The following is a 26,553-nucleotide window of genomic DNA, read 5'->3' on the forward strand; positions in this document are numbered from 1 at the left end:
CCAGAAAATCCCTTCAGATCTATGTATATTTTGTCTCCCCTTCCTGTAACGATTTAGGTCAGTAGTTCCCTTATATCTTAATTGTAACGACTCGCATGACTGGCAATTCAACATAATGGCACCAGGTTAACATGGTAATAACCTGCCATCTATATTTTTCTACCTCATTCTTGCAGTATTGATTTCAGGGTGTGACTACAGTATGCCATAGTTAATATTGCCTACACCCTTAACCTTGGCACCTGGCCACTTCTCGGTTCATACACCCCCCCTTACTTTTCTGTATTACCAACAGTACCTGAAGAATAACTCTTACAGCATATTACTACCCTGCATGGGTCAATCAGAATGTAACAAACATTCTGATTGGCCCTCGACAGGGCTTTACCCAACTGGGAATCCCTCGGCGGGATTCCTATCCTTTGTTCAGGTAAGTATTTTCTTTCTTCCACCCCCATCCCCTGCAAACTATCCCCTCCCCGTCTTCCTGACCTCACCTTCTGTTTTGTCCTTTTTCGGGAATGTAACAAACATTCTGATTGGCCCTCGACAGGGCTTTACCCAACTGGGAATCCCTCGGCGGGATTCCTATCCTTTGTTCAGGTAAGTATTTTCTTTCTTCCACCCCATCCCCTGCAAACTATCCCCTCCCCGTCTTCCTGACCTCACCTTCTGTTTTGTCCTTTTTCGGGAGCAAACGCGCTGGGAACACTTTGTCCCCAGCGTGTCCGCTCCCGATGGCCCCCATGGAAAGGGAAGACTGACTTGTTTTCTCTTTCCCGTTGGCAATATTTTTTTTCCTGTTCCGAAATGCCGCAGCTTTTCAGAACAGAAAAAATGCTATTAGTACCCCTGTCTTGCGGGCCGGGGTACTAAAAGCGATAAGCCCCTCGCCACAAGGACATTACCGATTCATGTAATGCCCCGGGCCTTCGTTAAGGCCATGGCTTTTTTCAGGCCTATAACTATGGGCCCCGGGGCATTACCTGACTCGGTAATGCCCCCGCGGCTCGGGGTTTATTGCTTAAATAACAAATGCCCAGGTCCCGCATATTCTGTGTGGCTTAAAAGGCTGCCCTCCTTGTTTAGTGGCCGAAAAAGCAAAAAAGAGGGTCCTGCAGAGGCAGGACACCTTTATATTCTTGTGAAGGTGCAAACCTCCTATAGGCTACCTTCTCTTATTCCAGATGCAGACCCCCAATCCAATTTCCGCGGCGTTAGTTCTATTTCGGGGCTTCCACCCTTTCCTTTGTTTAGCCTCCAGGGCCGTGGCCTAGGTCACGCTTATGCCTCCTCCAGGGTGGACTCCGCTTCCAGCGCTGTTACCGCCATTATCCTCAGCACCAAGAGAGATCATTAAGTTAGTCTGCTGCCCGCTGCATCACAGAGTAGCGTGAGTGCACGCATGCACACACACACTCCACCCCACGCCCCCACCCTTGCTCACCACACTTTGAGAAGAGACATCACATGTATTAAGAGGAAATGTTCTCACCTGCCCCCAAACAGAAGAGGCCTATCCCCACCCGCTGCATACACACACACACACACACAGAAAACTCATGTGGACTCCCCCCTTGGACAAACACAGAGAGCTGTCCCACTGGTGGGAGTGAGTGGGAGGGGGCAGGGGGGAGAGGGATAGGGATTGTCAAGCAAGACATCTTTTCTTTTACCGACAATAATGGTTTATAGCTTTGACCTAGAATAACCCACGCTTTAACCATATAAACAAAATGAGAAAGGTCACAGAATAAAGTTTGCAAAGACTTCTTACCCTGGCTGAAGGGGCTTCAGTATGAGTATGCTGGTAACAATAAAAACATGTATTTAAAACTCCTCCTATTTTTAAAACCAAATAACTATGAGTGGGGAATGAATGGGATCTTTATGACATGAAGCCTCTGGAAACTAACTAATGGGAGTAAATAACCTTTATGTTCCCCCTTCAGAGCTTTTCCGGCAGCCCTTCTGTAGATAGTGCATGCAATCCTAACTCCTAATTAGCTTGCATTTTAAAAACAGGTGGGGATTGAGATAGCACTTGTTTTTAGTGCTGCTGCTGTAGTCACATTGTGTCTGTGGTGGGCGCACCCTGGGAGGCAGAGGGAGCTGCAGAAGTAACTTGTCCCCTCCATGAAGCAGAGCACCACCACCCTGCGGGTTGGTGTAGCTCAAGCAGGAGCTCTCCACTTTGTCGAGACCTGATGCCAAACAAGACATCTTACTCCACCTTAACTTGACCAACACTTCTATTATGTAAACATGTCTCGAAATGCTGGCAGGTCCCTTACGGCGTTGACACCCAACATTGAAGGCAGGTTCCAGAAACACCTCGCCCTGTACTCAAAGGTGTGTATGGTGTACACAGCCACGTGCCCATGCCCGGGCACTTCAAGGCCCTTGCTTGAAAAGTATTTAGCTGGAGCCTGGGAACCCAGAACAGTCCTGGGCGATGTTGCCACACCAGCCCCACATCTCACTGAGCGAGTGTGACATTGATTTATCTTTTGGATTGTATATTAAACACATTATTGAGTCACACCATATATCATTTTCCACGCGCATTGTTGTTTGGGGTTCCCGTTAAGTATAGTTTTAATATATTCCACCCTTGGGGCTTGGGTACTTTACCCTGACACAAGCTGTGGGACACATTACTCCTTACCATCAGTAATTCACTTACACTCTCAAGTGGTTAATAATCACTGAACAGGTTATCAGGCCTTGTTCTGTCGAGAGAGGGGCGCCCGCTACCTTTGCAAACTAAATTTCAAGGAACCTGGGACTGGTAACCCTAGGTCTCCTGGGGGCAACCAGACGTGGTCTCCCTCTCACTGTGCTTAGAGAGGCATCAGCTTCACCTCACTGATGATCCCCAACAAGGGTGAAACATGTGTATGGGGTTGCTGGTGGTACTCTCGTTCAGGTTGGAATTGCCATTGCATTTCGGTGCTGGACTGCCCATGGGCAGGACAAAGACTGATATGCAAATAGATATTTCCCATCTGTGAAAGGCACAGTGAGTAAAAGCAGTGGCTGCGAACTCTCAAGTGGTTAATAACCACTGAACAGGTTATCAGGCCTTGTTCTGTCGAGAGAGGGGCGCCCGCTACCTTTGCAAACTAAATTTCAAGGAACCTGGGATTGGTAACCCTAGGTCTCCTGGGGGCAACCAGACGTGGTCTCCCTCTCACTGTGCTTAGGGAGGCATCAGCTTCACCTCACTGATGATCCCCAACAAAGGTGAAACACGTGTATGGGGTTGCTGGTGGTACTCTTGTTCAGGTTGGAATTGCCATTGCATTTCGGTGCTGGTCTGCCCCTGGGCAGGACAAAGACTGATATGCAAATGGATATTTCCCATCTGTGAAAGGCACAGTGAGTAAAAGCAGTGGCTGCGAACTCTCAAGTGGTTAATAACCACTGAACAGGTTATCAGGCCTTGTTCTGTCGAGAGAGGGGTGCCCGCTACCTTTGCAAACTAAATTTCAAGGAACCTGGGATTGGTAACCCTAGGTCTCCTGGGGGCAACCAGACGTGGTCTCACTCTCACTGTGCTTAGAGAGGCATCAGCTTCACCTCACTGATGATCCCCAACAAGGGTGAAACGCGTGTATGGGGTTGCTGGTGGTACTCTCGTTCAGGTTGGAATTGCCATTGCATTTCGGTGCTGGACTGCCCCTGGGCAGGACAAAGACTGATATGCAAATGGATATTTCCCATCTGTGAAAGGCACAGTGAGTAAAAGCAGTGGCTGCGAACTCTCAAGTGGTTAATAACCACTGAACAGGTTATCAGGCCTTGTTCTGTCGAGAGAGGGGCGCCCGCTACCTTTGCAAACTAAATTTCAAGGAACCTGGGATTGGTAACCCTAGGTCTCCTGGGGACAACCAGACGTGGTCTCCCTCTCACTGTGCTTAGAGAGGCATCAGCTTCACCTCACTGATGATCCCCAACAAGGGTGAAACACGTGTATGGGGTTGCTGGTGGTACTCTCGTTCAGGTTGGAATTGCCATTGCATTTCGGTGCTGGACTGCCCCTGGGCAGAACAAAGACTGATATGCAAATGGATATTTCCCATCTGTGAAAGGCACAGTGAGTAAAAGCAGTGGCTGCGAACTCTCAAGTGGTTAATAACCACTGAACAGGTTATCAGGCCTTGTTCTGTCGAGAGAGGGGCGCCCGCTACCTTTGCAAACTAAATTTCAAGGAACCTGGGATTGGTAACCCTAGGTCTCCTGGGGACAACCAGACGTGGTCTCCCTCTCACTGTGCTTAGAGAGGCATCAGCTTCACCTCACTGATGATCCCCAACAAGGGTGAAACGCGTGTATGGAGTTGCTGGTGGTACTCTCGTTCAGGTTGGAATTGCCATTGCATTTCGGTGCTGGACTGCCCCTGGGCAGGACAAAGACTGATATGCAAATGGATTTTTCCCATCTGTGAAAGGCACAGTGAGTAAAAGCAGTGGCTGCGAACTCTCAAGTGGTTAATAACCACTGAACAGGTTATCAGGCCTTGTTCTGTCGAGAGAGGGGCGCCCGCTACCTTTGCAAACTAAATTTCAAGGAACTTGGGATTGGTAACCCTAGGTCTCCTGGGGGCAACCAGACGTGGTCTCCCTCTCACTGTGCTTAGAGAGGCATCAGCTTCACCTCACTGATGATCCCCAACAAGGGTGAAACACGTGTATGGGGTTGCTGGTGGTACTCTCGTTCAGGTTGGAATTGCCATTGCATTTCGGTGCTGGACTGCCCCTGGGCAGGACAAAGACTGATATGCAAATGGATATTTCCCATCTGTGAAAGGCACAGTGAGTAAAAGCAGTGGCTGCCAACTCTCAAGTGGTTAATAACCACTGAACAGGTTATCAGGCCTTGTTCTGTCGAGAGAGGGGCGCCCGCTACCTTTGCAAACTAACTTTCAAGGAACCTGGGATTGGTAACCCTATGTCTCCTGGGGGCAACCAGACGTGGTCTCCCTCTCACTGTGCTTAGAGAGGCATCAGCTTCACCTCACTGATGATCCCCAACAAGGGTGAAACACGTGTATGGGGTTGCTGGTGGTACTCTCGTTCAGGTTGGAATTGCCATTGTATTTCGGTGCTGGACTGCCCCTGGGCAGGACAAAGACTGATATGCAAATGGATATTTCCCATCTGTGAAAGGCACAGTGAGTAAAAGCAGTGGCTGCGAACTCTCAAGTGGTTAATAACCACTGAACAGGTTATCAGGCCTTGTTCTGTCGAGAGAGGGGTGCCCGCTACCTTTGCAAACTAAATTTCAAGGAACCTGGGATTGGTAACCATAGGTCTCCTGGGGGCAACCAGACGTGGTCTCCCTCTCACTGTGCTTAGAGAGGCATCAGCTTCACCTCACTGATGATCCCCAACAAGGGTGAAACACATGTATGGGGTTGCTGGTTGTACTCTCGTTCAGGTTGGAATTGCCATTGCATTTCGGTGCTGGACTGCCCCTGGGCAGGACAAAGACTGATATGCAAATGGATATTTCCCATCTGTGAAAGGCACAGTGAGTAAAAGCAGTGGCTGCGAACTCTCAAGTGGTTAATAACCACTGAACAGGTTCTCAGGCCTTGTTCTGTCGAGAGAGGGGCGCCTGCTACCTTTGCAAACTTCACTTAGACCCAGGGCAGGCGATTCCTTAGTTCAAAGCCCTCCTTTCAGTAATCTATTGTGTAGCCCAGTTTAATATCAAAGCGGAAGCGTGCACAGTGGGACAAGATACGTAAGGCACAATATTCCTGTTTGGTTTGTTTCAGGTAGCTCAGCTTTGCCAGCAACCATACTGATGCATGACACTGGCTTCCAGTGCTTTTCATCTGGTGTTGCCTCTGGTATCAACTCTCTATAGCTAGAGATTGCACTCTGCCCTTGAATGCTGACTCTGCACCTGCTCGCCCAGCAAAATCTGCAGTGCCGAAGCATCCCCCAGCTTGCGGGCTGGCCATTGTCTGGCTTTTTGGGTCTCCGGACAATTAAATGGTCAGGATCTTGAAATCAAGAGCCTGCACCTTGATTGAACACCAACTACGCCACCTCCACACAGTGGCGGCTGGTGAATTTTAAGTGGAGGGGCATAAATATTTCTCCCAAGAATGCCATAGAGAGTGAGCGTAGCGAGTGAGCCCGAACCAATCAAGGAGGGTTCAAGGGGTGCAGTGAGTGATGAATCAACTTCCGGGGCACCAGTGGACCAGGGAGGAATATCAGTTTCTAAACCATCAATCAGCCCCACACCTCTAGAACACCAGAAGGGATCCAGATTGGAAACACAAGCACATTTTTTATTTATATATAGAAGGAACAATGCTCTTTTGATCACAAAAGAACGTACAATACATAAGAAATCAGATTTGACAGGAAGCAGTGAGCTTCTTACAATGGGTTGAGTTTGAGGTACATTATGACCAGGTTGTGGAGGGGAGAAAATTGAACAGTCACCGGGGACAATACATAAGTGGACATACATAGATTAAGGACAACCAACATTGAAAATATTTTAAGTCCAGGTAGCCAGTACACCTGGCTGTGCTTGGAAAGTGGCCATGATGGGTGAAGTGCTGGGATGATGGCAGAGGATGTGAGAGACAGAGTCAGGTTAGATGCAAGGGGACACCTTAGCTAGCAGGCAGATTAGAGGTAGGTTAAGATGGTAACTAAGAGGTGAGGAGGTAGGCTTTTAGTTTGGTTTTGAACAAATCTGTGTGGACTGTTTCTCGGCGGTCCAGGGGAAGAGAATTCCATGAAAGTGGAGCAAGAAGAGAGAAAGAGCAGAAGCGAGAGGAAGCACGGGGAGGGAGAAGTGCCACAAGGGTAGTGGAGGAGGCAGAGCAGAGATTACGAGAAGGCTTATAGGGTTGGATAGAGGAGGATAGATACAGTGGTGCCTTAGCATGGATAGTTTTGAAGTTGAAAGAGAGTCCTCTCAGCAAAGCTATTGATCTTGTCGAGAGGACAGAACGCATAGTTGGGGAGCCCAAAGAGGATGCTGGCACAGTATTCCAGTTTTGAGAAGAAAAGAGTGGTTAAGAGATGCTTGGTGATGTTGAAAGGAAGGAGGTGCCTGATTTTCCTAATATTTAGGAGGTGGAGGCGAGCTGCTGTTTCAGTTGAAAGTAGGAGATGAACGTAGATGAAAGTAGAGAAGGTGTGGGAAGGGTCATAGATGACGCTGAGTTTTCTAGTTGAAGAAGCCATCCAGCAAGTACAAATGTATGAGACACGCTCAGCCTCTCTGCTGTAAAAAGCATCAAGGCCAATATAATGTTTTTAAGGAGCAGGGGCACCCCATTCCATGTCAAATATTTTACAAATGACTGGAAGGATTACCCCAAACTAGTCAAGAAATATAAGTCGACGCTTTGTTTTGTGTTCAAGTTGTTTTTCATTTGGTCCAAATCTGCCCAGTGGTTTTCGTGCTGCAGCTGTTAAAAAGAGCACTTTTTTCTATAGGAAAATGAATGGGCTGAAATCTGTGAAACTGTGGTGTTTTATATTGTTAATAACCTTTTCATTTGAAAATGTTTTATTGGCAAAATGTGAAGTTTCGGGTGCCGGGGCGGGCTAGGGGGGGTTCTAGGGCTGAGGAGGGGGGAGGAGGCTCGACAAACTCTTTGTCTAGAAAATGTCCTCCAAATCCATCTAACAAGTCAAAAGTTATCAGTGATAGCGTTTTGGGAAAAATGGCTGCTTTTTCAATTCTGAAAAGCCTTTCATCCTGACAGCCAAGTATGTGGAACGTTTAACACAGGGAGGTCCTGTGTGTTGTTTTTCATTTGTTTCTCTCCGAGGGTATGACAGTTGGAACCTATGACCTTGTGAAGTCAATCAGCTTCACTCGGTGATCATAGTCTGCTGGAATCCATATTTAACACCTTCCTGAACATCAGCTGCTCTAACAGGGGCTTGCTACTAGAAAATATGTGCTGTCATTAATAGAATCTGGCAATTTATTGTAAAGCCTGGATCCCAAGACTGAAAATCCCTTGTCCCCTCTTTTCTGTCTGAGAGATGGAAAGTCTATGGTCCTGGTGTATCACACAGGCAGGGGTGTACTGGCAAGGGGTGCAAAGGGGAAATTGCCTCCCAGGGTGGCTGGGCTGTTGCCCCATGGGCCAGAGCTCTGAAATGTATAATACATCATTGAAAAAGATCTAATCCATTAGAATCTAGCCTGCCCAAAAGGAACCGAGTGCTGCAAAGTCCGCTCAGAATCTGTACTAATGGGGCGAGGTATTCGTCTTGATTTCAGCATTGTTGTAGAAGTGCCTAGATGGCCCCTCACACATGTGAGTGGTAGGGAGAGGAGTCTATGCTGCAGGCGCATGTTCATACCACCCACTGGCAATGTATGTATTTAAATAACTGATTCTGTGACCCTGGATGGTAATATTGGCAGCACTGCTCCCCATACACCATTTGTCTGTTACAATCCACAGCAGCCTATCACGACTCCTACTTCCCAATGAAGTAAGGGTCCATATCTTATTAGAGTTTGTCCTCGGTTTGGTCCTGTACGACTACTTCCTCATTGTTCTTGTGAATTTCTTCTTCACCACTGTGTTCATACAAAAAGGGTTTAATTACAACACCCTGAATTGCGCCCATGGATGTTACCTTTATAGTGGTTTTAGAAATGGACAAAGTTGAAAAACACGCATGGAAAAATGCAATATTACGGCATTCATTATTAGAAGACTACAAACTAAAGGGGTCTTTCAGAGTTGGGCAGATTTTTTAATACTGCCGAAGAAAGGTGGCAGCTTTGCCCTACTCAAAGTTTACTACCAGCAGAGGTGGTATTTCTGGAATACCTCCAGTGCTATTTCAGAAATACCACCTCCGATGCCAGTGATGTCAAAAGTTTTTTAAAACATTTTTTTCAGCCATTTTCAGCATAAATGTGAAGGGAGAAATGGATTATGTACAGTAAGGGCTCACATCACTACTGATGATTTTATTTTTGCGCAAAGGATCAATTATGGCCCTTGTATGCATTTTATGATAAGGTGGTGAGATGAGGCAATCAGAGAGGCCCACCTTTTTACCCCCTCAACATGTCCCTTTTTACAAACTTGTTCGACCGATTGAAGGGAAGCACCACTACATCTGCTCTGTACAGTAAAAAAAAGATTTAAAGAATTGTGTCAATTAGTTGGCTGAGGTTGACCTCGAAACTGTAGCTTCTTGTCAGGAAAAGTTATGGTATCTCCTGCTTTGGGTGACATCAGACGTTGGTACGCTTGGCTGGTCACGTGTTAGCACACCGTGAATCGGCTTCGTTTTCCTTCTAGTTGTGCATTTAATTCTCCTTTTCGGCTGCCATCTGCCTGGGCCCCCTTATCTCGACCTTCACGGCGTAGGCTGCTCTGCTCTTAGGTTTCGATTCTCCAAAGTTACTGTCTGCCTCCCTCTCTTGGTTTGACCTTGATTTCCCAGGCACGGCCTGCTCCTTGCTGAGTTTCGGTTCCGCCGTTTCTCTTCTTGTTTTAATTGAAATAACAATCCTGGCCTGTTTGACCTTTAGTAACCTGGGTTAATTCTGCTTTTGTATAAAGTGGACTGCATTTACATAATGTGCTTCGTTGAGGTAGATATATAGTTGGCGCTTGCCGCTCTATTCTTCTACTAAGCATAGCAAGCTGTACTGTTTTCTTAGATTCTTGCGGTACAAGCCTATGTACAGGTGTTAGCTGGTTGAATACTTTCATCCTGCTTTGCAGTTACGTTTCTTTATATTTCAACATAGTCTCTTCTTCTATGTCTGCGATATCCTTATCCATGGTGTTTTGTCTTTGTGTGTCATCTTTTGGTTGTCGTTCTTCATCTGTACGTCTGTCCGGGCCCTTGTGATGTCATCATTCGTCTTCCATTAAGGCCTTTTGAGTTTCTTCTGGGACAGTGTTTAAACAATCCTGATTTCGTGTCATTTGCTGGTATGGTTGTCTCAAAAGATACCTTACTGTCCATGGGTGTCTGGTGTTGGCGCTTCACTAGGTATTGCTCTTCCGATTGGCACTGGACAGAGCCCTAGTGTGGCTCTCTGCTGGTTTATTTGCTCATCGTACGTCACATATCTCGGTTTGAAAGTTCCTGGTACTTCAAAATGGGGGACTGGAGTGCAGGCTACACCTGGGACCTCCTCTACACTTCCCCCTCTGGTCGGTTCATCGACCACTTCCACTTCCTCCTTGGGATTCATCTTACTTGGTTCTTCTGTATCCATTTCTTCTTCGTCTTCTGGGTCTGTACATGATGGTTTTAAGGAATCTCTCTTCAGCGTGCATATTTTGACCACTCCTTTCAGGCTTCCTGCTGTCTTTACATGTTCATCTTTATTCCATGTCATTAGTTGACATTGTCCATTCGGGCTGCAATAGATCCATTTTCCTTCATAGTTTCTGCGTTTCCTGGGATTCCTGGGAACTTCGTACCTTCTGGCGCATGCTCGCTTGCCTTCACAAAGTCTCTTATTTTGTCATCAGTTAGATCTCTGGGCTTCCATCCTGGTTTGACATCAATTATGATCTTCATCCCTATGGCTTTCTTCGCAGTTTTCTGGCATTGTGAGATTTTTATCTTAATGACACAAAATCCTAGCAATATCATCACTAGTAGAGCTCCCAGGAACTTAAATGCGTCTGCCATCCATTGTGAGACCCATGAGAATAGTGATCCAAACCAGCTGTCATCATCAACTTCATCAGTTTCATCGATCATCTGGTTCTGTAGGTTTGTCAGCATACCTATGGCTTCTGTTAAAGTTCCATTTTCCATATCGTGAGAAGGTATAAATGTGCAACACGATTCTCTGAATTTTGCACAAACTCCTCCATCCATAGCTGTGATCATGTCAAGTACATATCTGTTCTGGAGAGTCATCAGTCGGATTGCTCTTAACTCTTCCTTGATTGCATTGAATCCCTTTATTGTCGAGTTGATGGTTTGCAGTAACTCCCATCTGGTGATTTGCAACCATTTAGTATTTGCTCCAACCTGGAATCTTGGCATGAGAATTGTTGTGAACACTGATGAGGTGAGGCTGAACAGCCTGTGTTCATATGGGATTGCATGGAATGCTTCTTCTGATTTGGCAGAGAAGTAATTCGTTCTCTTCCTTCGGGATACCAGTTTCACGGATCTCCTTTTCCTCAGGTGAGCATCTGCTTACGGGAAACTGTCAATATTCAGGTCCCTTTTCGGGATCACTAGTGCTGGAACGTGGACGTTCACTATTGTGTATATGCCTCCCCAGTTTTCCGGTAGTCTTATGTATGCTTTGGATCTACACGCCCAATAGTGATCCTTGATTACTGCAGTTCCGTGGGTCATTCCTGGAGATACAAAAATTCGTCCACAGTTCTGATTCTCTCCCATTTTTCCTGTGCCATAGTTCCTGAAGCACAATTTCAGGCCTTGCCGTGGCACTATCTGCAGGGGTCCTCCTCTGTCTTCGACCCATGTTAGTAATTTTGTGCGTCTCGCCCATAGAGGTTTGCACAACCTCTGTGAGTTTTTGATTGCTTCCTTGCAGGCTCCAAGGACCATCCATGCTCGGCAGATCACCACTCCTTCTTCCCATCCGTTGGGGGAAAGCATTGTTCCCCAAATCTGCATTTGGCCTCTGTTCTTCCAAATTTGAGCCTCTTCCGGGGTTTTCCCTTGGACATTCAGCCTTGGGTTTATTTCCCATCTCATTCCTGCTGCTTTAACTTCAGGTTTCTCGTACCTGATCACGTGATTCCTAGTATGAGCTCTAGTTCTTGTCTTGATGTCCTGGACATAATCATCTTCATCGGGATAATCTGTTTCAGTTGCCCATATCAATGAGGCATCCCTCCCTATGAACTGGCCTCTGGTGTTGCACATTGCTACATGTGACAGACAGTGTGCTGTCGGGACATCAATTTCTACAGCTACGAAGATCTTGGACTTCCCCATGCTGTACTGTAGGAGTGCACAGACGAAGCATTCTCCTTCTGAATTTCGTCTTCCAACTTCTTTCATGTGCTGGTACCAAATGTTGTTTCCCAGATGTGCTGTGCTATCCAGGTAGTCGTTTAGTTCATTATTATCTTCATGTAGGCTTCTTTTGATTCTTAGTGTCTTCCTGTAGTTTGCTATAACTACATCCCTAAATGCATCTGTATGGCTTTTTCTTGCTGGAGGGCTCTTAGGTATTTTGGTCCATGGTATAGGTCTCTTCGCCTGCGCCATTTGAGTGGACAAGCATTTGCCGGCTTCTTCCTGGTCCTCATGCATTTTTTCTCTGCTGCGTGCAAGTGCCCATGCCACCCAGCCTAACACCGGTCAGTTATATGGCTGTATTGTAGACTTGGTGCTTGTCCCTTGTGTTGGACCATGTGTGCTTGTAGATTCAATCTCTGTTGGTTTGTTCTTCAGTTCCTCTTGTATTTTTCTTACTCTGGTTATGTGCGGTAGTAGAAGATCTACTAACATTTGTGTCTTTGCAATTAGTTTTTCTGAGGCCACTTCAGTCCTCTTGAGGGCTTCTGATATGACTGCTTTTGTTGGCCTTTCTCTTGAGTCTTCTCGATTCTTCTCATTTCCTGGGACTGGTTTTTCAGCAGGCAATCTCATCTTCTCTGCTGCATTTGTTTGCATTTCTGCAGTTATTGATACTAGGCCCATCTCGTGTGCATTCTGTGTGTGTGTGCGTGTATGTGTCAATGCTTTGTCTTCATTCTTTTCGTGCCAACCCTGTCTCCGGCTTTCCTGTTGATTTGTTACCTCAAGTGTGTATGTATCATGGCTAGTTACATTCATTTTCATTTCATTTACTTTACCAATTGATTTTCTCGGGACTGGAATGACTATGCGTACATCATCAGGTGGGCGCACTGAAATTGGAATGCTTCGTGCACCAATAAAAAATGCAGTTCTGATCGTAAATGACAGCAAAATAATGATAAACACAATGCATAAGTACATTTTAGTTCGATAAGTAGGGCGGCAGCATTTTCTTCCAGAGAAGCGAGGGTGCTGCTCTGTTTGTGTGAGGACCAGGTTACTGTTCTGGGCCCCCATCCCGATCATTCGCCAAGTGTCACTGTTATTGTTTTCCCCCACTCAGTGCCGTTCTTTGAACAGTTTGTGTCATAAAGTGTCAGGTGCTTCACAAGTGTCCCCCCTCTTGCGTAAGGTAATTGTCTCTTGATGAAGGATGCAGTTCCCTTGCTAGACTATGGAAAAATAGATTAGGCTAACACTTCGGTGAGTCACTCTTACTGTGCAGGTTCAAAAGTGTGTGAGCTCTAGGTTCACTCCTTTAATATGGTTCAATACTGCGGCTGTGTTGGACACAAGTCAGTATGAAGAAATATGGGAAAAATGACAACAAATATAACAGTTAGGGTTCTTGACTCTGTTGCCTCGATCTGTCCCTCAGCGGAAGGCTTTTTCAGAATCTCCCCAGATAGTCTCTTGAATGATTGGAAAGTTCCACCTGGAGGATTACTCCATGCAGGAGCATTCCCAATTGTGCGATATTTGCTGGATCTCGGATGAATGTGGGGGCGTCAATTTTGATAGGCCTCACCACTAATTCAGGAAAGTCAGCCACTATGCGGAAAAAGACACTGTGCACCAGTCTGCTGTCTTCTAGTGAAAGGGACATTTGTCCTGTCTTGCTGGGTTCAGGATTATAAATTCTTTCCTTGATGTGAACAATGTTTGCACACCAATATGATAATTTTGTTTAACAGATTGCTCAAATGTTCAGTGTTTGCTGGATCTCGAATAAATGTCAACGTGTCTGTGGTTCTTCCGACAATAGATGGGCACTCTTCGATTATGCGAAAGAAAAGTGTATTGATGAGTTTATCTAGTATCCCCTGTGGTGGAAGCATTTGTGTCCTTATCACTGTACTCCGGGAGTGCGATGAAGGCTTCTGCAATGACAGTAAGCAGGTGTCTGATTACTTTTTCGTTCTCAGGATCTTGTAAAAAGTCTGTTACATTGGTGACCCTCCCTACCAGTGACAGATATGATACTAATACTAAGTGGATGTAAGTAAGCACGTCCTTTGTGATGTCTCTACTGGGGGACACCATAAGTGCTGCCAAACAAAGTCTGGGTACTGTGTGAATCAGGATACTGTATCTGCTTTCAATGTAAAAGTCCTTGATCAAAGTTTTTTATGGTCTTTTCCTCAACAAGGCTTAAGTGTGACTTAGTTCAAAGGTTTGTGTCGACAAAACGAGCTGTGGCTTATATGTGCAATTATCTTCTTGACCCTGCAACTAGGATGCACAGAGTGCCCGTTTTTTATGTCCTTATCCCCTTTTGTCTAGAGGAAGTGTCCAAGTGAAGCCACAACATGCAAAAGTTTGTGTCTTTTCTTCGCTGCTCATGCGTCCTTCTTCCTCATCATGGATATCGTCTGCACGTGCTGTGGTTCTTCCCCGTCGTCTGTAATCTGTTCGCGGTGGGGTGCAGCTAGGGTTTTTTTTCCGATATAGGGCTTAATGTCATTGAGAAAAATCCATGCTCTCCTGCCCTGCAACTTCACAGCTGATGGAGTGAAACGATGAAAGGACCATTGAACATTGGCTCGTCCCACCTTTTCCTCGTGTGATTCTTCACTAGTACACTATCTCCAGGGAACACAAGTGGAACATGTAGATCTTGAACTGAGTCTGTTGCAGTGTTCCCTTCGGTGTTCTGCGCTGCACTGCACCCTTTTCATCGTCGTTGTAGCTGATCTGAAATTACAGTAAGGCTGGATGTCATGCATTTCAAGTACTTTTGCATTTCGGATCCTAGGACCTCTCGGGTTGACTGGGCATCCCATCTAGCTCTGTCTTGGGGGGTTAAAGGGGTCCTCATTCTCCTTCCTGTGACTATCTCATGTGGAGTAAGATGATGGTCGGAGCCTGGTTGGTTCCGAAGAGCATACAATGCCAATGGGAGGCAGTGCAACCATCCCTTCTTTAGAGTAAGCTTAAACTTGGCTATCCTTTCCTTTAACAAGCCGTTGAGCCTCTCACAAAGCCCATTACCTTCTGGATGATACGCCGACGAGAACTTGTGCTTTATACCAAGCAACAAGCTGATCTGTTCAAAGGCTGCATTTACAAAATGAGCCCCATTATCTGATCTCATTACTTCACACACCCTCCACCTAGGGAACACTTCCCTCACTATGAATCTGGCCGCACAGGTAGAGTTTGGGTGTGTACATGGACCTGCTTCTATCCATCTAGAGAATGGACACACCACAACAATTAAGTATCTGTACGCGTTGCATACTTGAATCATGTCGACATAATCGACATGCAGATGCTGAAAAGGCCCATTTGGCGGGGGGATGACTCCTCTCATTACTTTTAATGTGTGCCCAGTGGAGAATTGCTGGCAGATTATGCAGTTCACCATAAAGAATGCAACATGCTCAGCTAAATTTGGTACAAACCAGTCTTCCGCGAGCGTTGCTGCTAGATTCTCTTTTGTCAGGTGCATTGGGTAATGCAATTGCTTCAATGCTATTTTTAGTAGGGCTACAGACATTACTGGTTTACCAGTGCTGTCTTGCCTCCACAAGCTGACAGAGGGGTTTAAGGAACAGCCTCAACGTTTCCACAGGTTTTAATCTCCCTGCGTTGCCTCCCCCTGGAGCTCCATTAGTTGTGTTTGCCCAATATCACTGTAGGCTTCAGGTGTGGTTTGTGCGACCATCATTCCTTCGTGGGTGCACGCCACTTTCACTTCCATAACCGTCTGTCATGATGCCCGCTCCCGGGGAGCCGGTTCAAGCCCGGCGTCCCCGAAAGCGGACATCCAGTCCCCAAGGAAGGACCCAGCAACCCCATATAGGGGCCCTTTGGACAGTGTCCTGGCACCTATGGCGCCAGGCTCATAAAAGACATCAGTCCTGGCGCCATAGTGTACTTACCTGATGCAGACCATGCTGCAGCATCCCGGCCTCCTTGAGGCCTGAAAGGAACTACTTTACCTGTGGGACTAATTTACCATCCGGGCGTGGTCGGGAAAGGATACATACCTGATTGGAGGAAGGATACATACCTGGAACTTCTTCCAAGGCTATTTAAACCCCACCCGAACAGCCACACGTGCTTCGCGTTGTTCTGCATCTAGCAGCTGGACGCTCACCGTGTCTGCTCCTGCATCCTGACTTCTGCCACGCCTGCCAGCATCCTGGATCACCTGCAAAGGAAGAGAAGAAGATAACAGAAGAAGGAAAAGTCCTTACCTGCTAAATCCGCATCCCGGAGACATCTCGCCGACAATCCTGAAAAGGAAGACTTTAATTTAAAAGCTCATCGCGTCGATCGCTGCAGCGCTGCATTCCACTCACCTTTACAGGGCGCCTCCATGTTCAGCAGCGATCATCCGGATTCGCAGTCACGCCCCAGCGCCTAGGGAGAAAAAGACCAGAACAAAAGGTGAGAGATAGAAGGGAATAAGGAAAGCTAAATCTCCATGTTAAGACTTACCTGTTGATTCATTCCCTCTTCATTTCGGGTCCGCGCCGCATCCTGGCATTTCCGGACCCTGGCCCCTAAGGGGAAAAAGAGACATCAGCGTTAATGAGCGAATGAAAAGACATTACCAAAAAACGCTCATTAAAGACTTACCTGATTTCTACAAGGATTTCATCTCTCATCTCGGGTCGGTGCCTGTTCCCCGGCATTCCGTACCCCGGCCCCTATGGGGAAAGAGACACTAGCATTAGTACATTAATGCATGGACACAAGGGGAACCTCTTATCAAAAACTTACCTGGAAGCCAAGCAAGTTTGGTTCTCACCAATCCGAAAATCCAGTGAAGTAACTGGATACCAACATCAGAAGCAGGATGGAGAGCTCGTCCTTCCAGACCCTAAGGTGAGACACTACGAGAAATCACAGAAGGGTTTCAAGGAGGGTGAGAGGGGAAAGTGGGAGGCCGATTGCATTACCCCGCGGACAGTTAATCCCCTATTTTCGCCTACAGAAGGATACTTCTGCGAGCCAGACAAGCCAGATTTGGGGGCCCGATCCAGTACGTCTTCCGAACCCTGCGCATCACCTTAGAAGAGGTCACAGCAGCGCGAACCAGGCCAGCGCCTCCGTGGGAGTCAGGTGAGCGTAACAGAACCCGAAGCCTTCCTACAAATTCCCACTCAGGCGCTATGGAAAGTTCTGAGACTGATCAGTTGGCCCAATTACTGGGGGAATTACGGGCCGAAGTACATGCCCCTCTTCAAGAGACTAATGCCCTCAGGAGGGAATTAATAATATCAAAGGAAAGAACTGATGACCTGGCCAGACAGCTTTTGCAAGGTCAAGCTGGGCAAACTCCTCTACCCGGTTCCGGAGGGAACCCTGCTCCTGTGGGTTCCAGTAACCCTGTGCAGATTAATTGTAATGCTTACCTGATTCCCGTAGAGGCGCCGGTCTTGACTGGGCGTATACCGTATCTTCAAAGGTGATGTGTAACACACGGCTGGCTCTTTGGGCTGGACCTCTGTGCACTGTATGTCTGACTCGAAGGGTAAGATGTCTTAGGTAAGTGAACGCCGTGCTCTCCATCTGCCTCGGGGCAGGGTGCTGTAACCAGTTTCTTCACTGGATAAGGGGAGCAGGCCTCTTGACTTCAGAGGACTGCTGTCCGTCGTTTACTGCACGAACGGTAAGTTTCGAGTAATTCTAATGTCTTTAAAGTCTTTAGTAATGATGTTTCTTGTTTTGCAGGGTTCCGGCGATGGCGGATGACGGGCTGAAGTGAGTTGAAGATGGAGCCCGTGTGATGAATAGAAGCGCCTGGAAGCACGTAAGTAAGCGCTTGTTGCCTGCCTCACGATGCGCTCTAACGGTCTTTTTATTTTGCAGGTACAAGTTCAGAGCGGCTGCAGGGTGCCGGAATACCCACTGGGTTAGATGTGGAAAGGAGTAATGGCACGTGAGTATTAAAGTTCCCCAATGTCTTTAAACGCACCTTGTTTTGTCTTTCAGATGCGGGATGCAGCGCCGAAGGCCTCCGGAGCGTGCAAAGAGTTGGTAAGCTTTTGTCTTTCAGATGCCGGAATGCAGTGTGAAGACCTCTGGAGCGCACGAAGAGTAGGTAAGCCTTTGTCTTTCAGATGCCGGAATGCAGCGCGAGGCGTTGGTGACAGCCGATGGACCAGGTAAGTGAAGAGCTGTCACTGAAGACCGTAATGCTAACCTGTTCTTTCTTGTCTTTATAGGTGTTGCTGAAGACTGGATTCAGGATGGTAAGCCTTTTTCCTCAGGCCCAGGATCAGATGCAGAAGACACGATGAGCGTTCTGCTGCAGAGGATGCAGAATAACGCAAAGCAAGATTCATCCATCGGGTGTGGTTTAAATAGCCTCCTGTAGTGCTTAGGTGTCTCCTTCCACAGCCACGCCTAGGTAAGAAAAGAGTTCCTGCTTTCCAGAAGAGTTCCAGTGTTCTGAATCTAGGGAGTGGCTCCTGCCCCACCCAACAGGAAAAGTAGTTCCAAACAGAAGAGGATCAGAGGCTCAACTGGCAGGCAAGTAAGCATCATGGTCTGCTGCAGGTAAGTCCACCCAAGCATTATGAGCCCGGCGCTTCCAGCGCTGGGACTGGGCATATTTATGAGCCTGGTGCCACTGGCGCCAGGACTGGGTCCAAAAGGTCCCAATTGGGACTGGTTGGCACTCGGAACCTGGGTTATGGATCTGCTTCCAAGGGAGTTGGGAAAACCCTGACCTTTTGGAAGCAGAGATCATGACATTAATCTACCTGGAAACATGCCGCTGGCCCCACCCGAACGCTTTGCTGGGGACCCCAAATGATTCGCCGTATTCATGAATCAGTGTCATTTGCACTTCCTACGCAGATCTGGGGCCTTCCCTAATGATCAGACCAAGGTAGCCTTCGTATTGTCATATCTCAGCGGCTGCACTGCCGATTGGTCAGTTCCACTGGTTACTCAAGATGACCCGATTCTCTGTGATTTTCAAAGGTTTCAAGCAAGCATGGAAAGGTTATTTGCTCGACACTCTCAGGGGCAGGCTCTGGATGACGAACTTCTATCCCTGCGACAGGGCAATCAGGACCTCCTATCCTATATTGCAACCTTTAATAGACTAATTGTGGAAACGGGATGGCCAGAGGATAAAAGAGTCACGTTGTTTTATCGAGGCCTTCGCGGAGAACTTAAAGATGTCTTGGCCCAAGTTGTAAATCCGCCCCAAGAATGCACAGAGTATATAAACTTAGTGGTCCAATTGGATCACAGACTTCAAAACAGAAAAGCAGATCAATCCAGGTTTGAGACCCGGGTGTTGGTCAAGACCCATACTAATCCCAAGGGAGTTGATGTCTCTGAGCCTATGCAAATTGGAGGGGTTAAAGGACCCTTAACTCAAAAGGAACGTGATGTAACACTCACCTGATTCCCGTAGAGGCGCCGGTCTTGACTGGGCGTATACCGTATCTTCAAAGGTGATGTGTAACACACGGCTGGCTCTTTGGGCTGGACCTCTGTGCACTGTATGTCTGACTCGAAGGGTAAGATGTCTGCAGATAGAAAATATGGGATTAAGGAACTGGGTTATTGAATGTCTCTCTCTTCTTCCCTTTCTCTTCTCCTGTAGAACCCCAAAGGTTAACGCTCTCACCTTAGGTAAGGGAACGCCGTGTTCTCCATCTGCCTCGGGCAGGGTGCTGTAACCAGTTTCTTCACTGGATAAGGGGAGCAGGCCTCTTGACTTCAGAGGACTGCTGTCCGTCGTTTACTGCACGAATGGTAAGTTTCGAGTAATTCTAATGTCTTTAAAGTCTTTAGTAATGATGTTTCTTGTTTTGCAGGGTTCCGGCGATGGCGGATGACGGGCTGAAGTGAGTTGAAGATGGAGCCCGTGTGATGAATAGAAGCGCCTGGAAGCACGTAAGTAAGCGCTTGTTGCCTGCTTCACGATGCGCTCTAACTGTCTTTTCATTTTGCAGGTACAAGTTCGGAGCGGCTGCAGGGTGCCGGAATACCCACTGGGTTAGATGTGGAAAGGAGTAATGGCACGTGAGTATTAAAGTTCCCCAATGTCTTTAAACGCACCTTGTTTTGTCTTTCAGATGCGGGATGCAGCGCCGAAGGCCTCCGGAGCGTGCGAAGAGTTGGTAAGCTTTTGTCTTTCAGATGCCGGAATGCAGTGTGAAGACCTCCGGAGCGCACGAAGAGTAGGTAAGCCTTTGTCTTTCAGATGCCGGAATGCAGCGCGAGGCGTTGGTGACAGCCGATGGACCAGGTAAGTGAAGAGCTGTCAGTGAAGACCGTAATGCTAACCTGTTCTTTCTTGTCTTTATAGGTGTTGCTGAAGACTGGATTCAGGATGGTAAGCCTTTTTCCTTAGGCCCAGGATCAGATGCAGAAGACACGATGAGCGTTCTGCTGCAGAGGATGCAGAATAACGCAAAGCAAGATTCATCCATCGGGTGTGGTTTAAATAGCCTCCTGTAGTGCTTAGGTGTCTCCTTCCACAGCCACGCCTAGGTAAGAAAAGAGTTCCTGCTTTCCAGAAGAGTTCCAGTGTTCTGAATCTAGGGAGTGGCTCCTGCCCCACCCAACAGGAAAAGTAGTTCCAAACAGAAGAGGATCAGAGGCTCAACTGGCAGGCAAGTAAGCAGCATGGTCTGCTGCAGGTAAGTCCACCCAAGCATTATGAGCCCGGCGCTTCCAGCGCTGGGACTGGGCATATTTATGAGCCTGGTGCCACTGGCGCCAGGACTGGGTCCAAAAGGTCCCAATTGGGACTGGTTGGCACTCGGAACCTGGGTTATGGATCTGCTTCCAAGGGAGTTGGGAAAACCCTGACCTTTTGGAAGCAGAGATCATGACAGTACCCCCCCTCAAGGCCCCTCCCAAACCAGGCTTCTCCAGGGGTTTTGGCTTGTCAGGAAATGTTCGGTGAAATCTTTTGATTAGGCGAGGAGCGTGGACATATTCAGCAGGTTCCCAGGATCTCTCTTGGGGGCCGTAGCCTTTCCAGTCAATTAGGTAAAATAGTTTAGATTTGGAGATCTTGGAGTCCAGAATGCTTTTGACTTCAAACTCGAGTTCTCCATCAACTAGGATAGGTTTTGGAGATTTAGTTAGTCGGGTTTGAGGTTGCACGGGTTTTAATAGAGAGACGTGGAAGACCGGATGTATCTTCATGTGCGGGGGCAAGTCCAACTTGACCGCTACTGGGTTTACTATGGTAGTGATGGAATAGGGACCAAGGTATCTTGGGTTGAATGTGCGTGGCCCTTTTAGAGGTAGATATTTGGTGGATAACCAGACTTGATCCCCTACTTGATATTGAGGGGCTTCCTTCCGATGTTGATCTGCTCCTTTCTTGTATTGTTCTTTAGCCCTTTGAAGGTGAGAAACAGCTTCCTTAAAGGCTTGGGTGATTGTAGAATGCAGGTAGTCTACTGCTGGTGTTTCAAGATCTTGGAGGGGATCCAACTCCGAGGTTCGAGGGTGACTGCCGTACAAAAGAAAAAACGGGGTTTTCCCAGTTCCCGAATGGACAGAGTTATTGTAGGCATATTCGGCTATCCAAAGGATGTCTTTCCAAGTTTTTTCAGTTTGTTGCAGCATGCAGCGTAAATACTGTTCCAGAGTTTGATTGGTCCTCTCGGTTTGTCCGTCGGTCTGAGGGTGGTGACTGGTCGATAGTCTCACATCAATTTGAGCCGACCGACAGCAACTTCGCCAAAAATGAGAAATAAATTGACTACCTCGATCCGAAATTAGAACCGAAGGAAAACCGTGCAGTCGGACGATGTTTTCGAGAAATTCTCGGGCCAGAGTTGCTGCTGTTGGCAAGCCTTTGAGCGGAATGAAATGCGCCATCTTGGAGAATAAGTCCACGATTACTAGAATCGTATTGTATCTGGAGCATGGAGGTAGATCGGTGATGAAGTCCATAGAAAGCGTATGCCAAGGGCGAGGTGGGATGTCAATAGGGCGTAAGAGGCCTGCTGGTCTTTCCTTTTGACTCTTGTTTTGGGCGCATACTCCACAGGACATTATAAAGTCTCTGATATCTTTTTTCCAAGACGGCCACCAGAAGTAGCGCTTGATCTTTTCTGAGGTCTTGGCCATACCGGGATGTCCTTCCATTAAAGAATCGTGATAACAAGAGATTACTTTTTTCTGTAAATCTGTGCTGGATAGGTATAATCGTTCTTGGAAATACAATAAGTTGTCCTTTACTGCAAAGTCCTTTCCCTGCAGATGCCAATTCTGTATGTCTGCTGGAGTTACAAGTTGCCTGGCTTTATCCTTAACTTCCTCTATGGATTCTGTGGCGATTACACCCAGAATTCTTTGTTCGGGAATGATTGGTACAGGTTTAGGGTTGATCAAGTGTTCTTCCACTCCCATCCGAGAAAGGGCATCAGCTTTACCGTTCTTTGTACCAGGTCGATAGGTAATTATGAAGTCAAACTCGGCAAAGAATAATGCCCAACGGAGTTGTCTAGAGGATTGGGCTTTTGCGGTTTTCAAATATTGCAGGTTTCGGTGATCCGTAATCACAGTAACGGTGTGTCGGGCCCCCAGCAGATAATGCCGCCAAGCCTTAAAGGCAGACTTGATAGCCAGAAGTTCCTTGTCAGTAATCGTGTAATTGATTTCAGGAGGCGAGAATTTGCGGGACCGAAATGCCACGGGATGCAACTGATTGGTTACCGGGTCCTTTTGTGATAGAACTGCCCCCATGGCAAGGCTTGAAGCATCAGTTTCCACGATGTAGGGGAGTTCGGGGCGAGGGTGTTTTAAGATTGGTGCAGAGATAAATTTAGTCTTCAAATCCTGGAAAGCTTGTTCCGCCTCGGTAGACCATTCAAAACGTTTGTTTTTCTTTAACAAGGCAGTGATGGGCTGGACTATTCGAGAGAATTCGGGGATAAACCTGCGGTAAAAGTTAGCGAAGCCTAACATGCTTTGCACACCTTTTACGGAGGATGGTGATGGCCATTTGAGAACTGCATCGACCTTCTTTGAATCCATACGCACTCCGCCAGGTGATAATATGAATCCCAAGAATTCAACTTCAGTCATGTTGAAAACACATTTTTCCAACTTAGCGAAAAGTTTGTGTTGACGCAATCTTTCGAGGACCATTTTCACGTGTTTCCGATGTTCAGATTCCGATGAAGAATAAACGAGGATGTCGTCAATGTAAACAACAACACACACATCTATGAGCTCTCTGAGGACATCGTTCATAAAATATTGAAAGGCGGCCGGGGCATTGCAAAGTCCAAAGGGCATGACCTGATATTCAAATAGCCCATACTTGGTGCGGAAGGCCGTCTTCCATTCATCGCCCTCTTTTACTCGTACCAAGTGGTAAGCTCCTCTAAGATCCAGCTTTGTATATATGCATGCTTTTCTGACTTGGTCCAGAAGTTCAGGGATCAAAGGTAACGGATATCTATTCTTAACGGTGATCTGGTTCAGGGAGCGATAATCTATACAAGTTCTAAGGTCTCCTTCCTTTTTTGGAACGAAGAACAAAGCTGAAGAAGCAGGGGACTTGGAAGGACGAATAAACCCATTTGCCAGGTATTGATCCAGGTATTGTCGAAGGTGAAGGTTCTCAGGCTCGGTGAGGGCATAAATTCTACTACAAGGAGGAGTAGATCCAGGTATCAGGACTATCTGGCAGTCATAAGACCTATGAGGAGGTAGAGAGTTAGCCTGATCCTTCCGGAAAACATCTTGGTATTCTAGGTATTCGGGAGGTAACTGGGGAGTCTCTGAAGAAATTGCTGCCAGTGCAACACCAGGTGGAGGGTGACAAGTAGAGACACATTCTGGAAACTGGACCGTTCTTGCTCGCCAATCGATCAGAGGATTGTGTTTCTCTAACCAAGGTATTCCTAGAATAATCTGAAACTGAGGGGCCTTGATCACATCGAACACGATCTTCTCATGGTGTCCATCTTGACTTACTAGCGTCACCTCTTGAGTGGTATGCGTTACTGGCCCGGAGGCTATATCCGTACCATCCACCGTAGTAATGACGTCCTTTACAGCCTTGGGACAAAGAGTTAGATTCATCCTCAAAACCATTTCATGATCCACATAATTGCCGATGGCACCGCTGTCGACGTAAGCTTCAATTGCATGTAATCGATCCGGATTATCAGGGCTAATGAGGACCATAGGTATCACGAAATGCGAGGTCACGGAACTGGTTTTCACGCTCGGCAAGAGGACCTCTATTCTTGTCGGGCGAGGTCGTTTCCCTGCTCAGAGTTTGTAACTTTGGTAACTGCAGCTCCTACTGCCTTCTTGGCAGGTTTCACCGGACAGTCTCGAAGAAAGTGCCCTGAGTTTCCGCAATAGAGGCATAATTGCAACTGTTTTCTCCTTTCCCGCTCCTTTTGTGTTAGAGGACCTTTCAGACCCCCTATTTGCATGGGTTCCCCGGAGTCTACTCTTTTGGAAGGAGTTGGCGGTTTGGAAAATACTCGAGCATCAAACTTGGAACGATCGGCCTTCCTGTTCTGCAGTCTGTGATCTATTTGAACGACTAAGTCTATATAGTCCGAACAATCTTGTGGGGGATTCACTACTTGGGCTAACACATCTTTGAGCTCTCCACGTAGACCTCTATAAAACAGCGTAATCCTTTTGTCCTCAGGCCATTGAGTTTCCACTATCAGTCTGTTGAAAGACGCAATATAAGCCAAAAGGTCTTGATTACCTTGTCGCAACGAAAGAAGCTCATTGTCCAAGGCCTGCCCCTGTGAATGTCTTGCGAACAGTTTTTCCATACTGAGCTGAAAAGCTTGAAAATCATGGAGGACCGGATCATCTTGATTTACTAGAGGGATCGACCAGTCTGCCGCATTGCCACTAAGGTACGAAAGCACGAAAGCTACTTTAGCTTGATCAGTTGGAAAGGCTGCTGGCCGGCATAAGAAATGCAACCGGCACTGATTGATAAATACTGCAAACCTCTTTGGGTCACCAGAAAATCGTTCGGGCGGAGCCAGAGGTACATTCCCAGGTAGGTTGATCTGCACTGGATTCATAGAGGATGTAGAAGGAAGATTTCCCCCAGATGCGGGTAACGGGGTCTGTCCGGCTTGTGACTGTAGCAATTGTCTAGCGAGATCATCTGTTCGCTCCTTGGAAATAATCAGTTCCCTTCTTAGAGCGTTCGTTTCCTGACGGGCTGCATGCACTTCTGCCCTTAGTTCCCCAAGTAACTGGGCTAGCTGGTCGGTATCCGAGGTTTCCATAGCGCCTGGACGGGAGTTTTGTGGTAGGCTTTGCGTTCTGTAACGCTCACCTGATTCCCGTAGAGGCGCCGGTCTTGACTGGGCGTATACCGTATCTTCAAAGGTGATGTGTAACACACGGCTGGCTCTTTGGGCTGGACCTCTGTGCACTGTATGTCTGACTCGAAGGGTAAGATGTCTGCAGATAGAAAATATGGGATTAAGGAACTGGGTTATTGAATGTCTCTCTCTTCTTCCCTTTCTCTTCTCCTGTAGAACCCCAAAGGTTAACGCTCTCACCTTAGGTAAGTGAACGCCGTGCTCTCCATCTGCCTCGGGGCAGGGTGCTGTAACCAGTTTTTTCACTGGATAAGGGGAGCAGGCCTCTTGACTTCAGAGGACTGCTGTCCGTCGTTTACTGCACGAATGGTAAGTTTCGAGTAATTCTAATGTCTTTAAAGTCTTTAGTAATGATGTTTCTTGTTTTGCAGGGTTCCGGCGATGGCGGATGACGGGCTGAAGTGAGTTGAAGATGGAGCCCGTGTGATGAATAGAAGCGCCTGGAAGCACGTAAGTAAGCGCTTGTTGCCTGCTTCACGATGCGCTCTAACTGTCTTTTTATTTTGCAGGTACAAGTTCGGAGCGGCTGCAGGGTGCCGGAATACCCACTGGGTTAGATGTGGAAAGGAGTAATGGCACGTGAGTATTTAAGTTCCCCAATGTCTTTAAACGCACCTTGTTTTGTCTTTAAGATGCGGGATGCAGCGCCGAAGGCCTCCGGAGCGTGCGAAGAGTTGGTAAGCTTTTGTCTTTCAGATGCCGGAATGCAGTGTGAAGACCTCCGGAGCGCACGAAGAGTAGGTAAGCCTTTGTCTTTCAGATGCCGGAATGCAGCGCGAGGCGTTGGTGACAGCCGATGGACCAGGTAAGTGAAGAGCTGTCAGTGAAGACCGTAATGCTAACCTGTTCTTTCTTGTCTTTATAGGTGTTGCTGAAGACTGGATTCAGGATGGTAAGCCTTTTTCCTTAGGCCCAGGATCAGATGCAGAAGACACGATGAGCGTTCTGCTGCAGAGGATGCAGAATAACGCAAAGCAAGATTCATCCATCGGGTGTGGTTTAAATAGCCTCCTGTAGTGCTTAGGTGTCTCCTTCCACAGCCACGCCTAGGTAAGAAAAGAGTTCCTGCTTTCCAGAAGAGTTCCAGTGTTCTGAATCTAGGGAGTGGCTCCTGCCCCACCCAACAGGAAAAGTAGTTCCAAACAGAAGAGGATCAGAGACTCAACTGGCAGGCA

Source organism: Ambystoma mexicanum, chromosome 3q (assembly GCF_040938575.1).
Source record: "Ambystoma mexicanum isolate Mex_15411 chromosome 3q, UKY_AmexF1_1, whole genome shotgun sequence".
NCBI lineage: Eukaryota > Metazoa > Chordata > Amphibia > Caudata > Ambystomatidae > Ambystoma > Ambystoma mexicanum.